General features: G+C 53.3%; 1 protein-coding gene across 1 annotated transcript in view; it reads right to left on the bottom strand.

Moving 5' to 3' along the window:
• The window catches only part of LOC113215637 (protein takeout-like), a 4,955-nt gene extending 3,681 nt beyond the window's left edge, over window positions 1-1,274 (bottom strand). The window contains exons 1-2 of the mRNA XM_052269520.1: window positions 1,126-1,274; window positions 910-1,004 (exon numbers count right to left, since the gene is read on the bottom strand). The gene's annotated coding sequence lies outside the window, so the exon portion shown is untranslated. The remainder of the gene's footprint in view (window positions 1-909; window positions 1,005-1,125) is intronic.
• Between the last annotated feature and the right edge of the window lie 311 nt (window positions 1,275-1,585).

The following is a 1,585-nucleotide window of genomic DNA, read 5'->3' as shown; positions in this document are numbered from 1 at the left end:
CCCCCCCCTCCCCCTGTAATGCGCGCCTCAGGGCCTGAGGCAAAACGCACTGAATGTAGGCAAAAAGCATAGCTTTTGGGTCTGATTGCATAAATATTGCTGAAGCCCCCTTGGGTCGCACAAACAAAGCACTTAAATGGCACTCCAATACAATCACAAAATAAATGCCATTAACAGACAAAGTATGCGGGGAGTGTGAGTGTGACAAGTCTGCGGTTTCACGCCTCTAAAGGGGAATGGGTCGAATGGGTTCCTCACGCACTCTCTATTGCGCTTAACTTTAGTCACGCCCCCTGGAGCTGAGGCCGCGAGTGGCGCCGTGGTCAGCGGCGCGCGGCGGCTGGGCCTGAGGCTGGGCGGAAGTGCTCGGCACGCAGCGCACGTCGCGTTCGGCGTTTGGCAACACAATCAAACGCAGCTCTGATAGCCGTGGCGGGGTGGTACTCTGGCGACAGCTCCTACTGCGCTGCACACACGACCTGAACCGGCCTCTACCGCCACCCCGCACCACGCCGCGCGACTGGCGCTCTGGAAAACGAAAGTGCCACGCCCACGCGGCATTCCGTTCAGAGCGCAGCTGAGAAGAAGAAGAAGAATGCGATGAACGGGAAAACGGAAGTCACCGTCTTATAGCATATAGTGATTTCCGTTTTCTTGTTACCCGCATTCTTCTTCTCGACAGCCTTACGGAGATGGTTTTATAGAACCGACGCGACTTGAGTTACCTCGCGAAGCTCTGCGAACAATACATTTCCCCTTCAAATAGGGTTTACGTTAGCGTGATGCGGATGTACTTGTTTAACCTTAAAATGAAAACACTCAAAACGCAAGGTGTCCGAATTCCCCCTACAACGAACCAGTCCCAGGTCTGCAATACAAACTAATCAAACAACTGTTTGTAGAACTTACCTCCAATAAAATCAGTCAATTAATCTGGCGTCTTCGGTTTACACGACTCGGTCGGGCAATTGCCCTTTGAATCGTCTATGTTCTGGGATCGACACCTACAAAATACAAACCAAGGAGGATTAATGACAATAGCCCAGGCCCTCAACACGTGTTGAACCCCAGAGCAATATGGACATGCTTTGCTGGAAAACAACCCCTCTTCAGTCGCATTCGTACCTGTAGCGGCGCTGCTGGACACGACTGTCACCGGTGCGCTCGCGTCTTGGTCTCACCCGGCACTGCCGCGCGGCGCGCCTCGCGGCTATGGCCGACTCGGCGTGGCGTGGCGCCGCGGAGGCGACCTGCAGAGGAGGCCGGAGGTGGGGAGCGACCGTGAACTACTGTCCCGCCGGACTCACCTTCACCCTCACCCTGACTCGGCGTGGCGTAGCATGGTGCGAGGTCCACGTTGGAGCGTCCACACAGGTAATATGCCATAATTGACATTACAAGTGAGAAAAATGTCTTTCAATTTCTTAAAAGGGTATGCTTTAAGGATCATGCTTAACATGTTGGGAATTTTGTTGAGTTGTGGTGGGTGGTGATGCGACCATGGTCACCTCTCAGCGGTCCCGGAAAACTCCTCCGCACCTGTTTTAATCGTGATGGCATGGATGTAAAAAAACGAGAAAAATTC

This window comes from Frankliniella occidentalis, unplaced genomic scaffold, assembly GCF_000697945.3.
Source record: "Frankliniella occidentalis isolate FOCC.00 unplaced genomic scaffold, Focc_3.1 Scaffold94, whole genome shotgun sequence".
Taxonomy (NCBI): domain Eukaryota; kingdom Metazoa; phylum Arthropoda; class Insecta; order Thysanoptera; family Thripidae; genus Frankliniella; species Frankliniella occidentalis.
The sequence above is the reverse complement of the archived record's forward strand: the minus strand, read 5'-3'. Positions and strand labels throughout refer to the sequence as shown.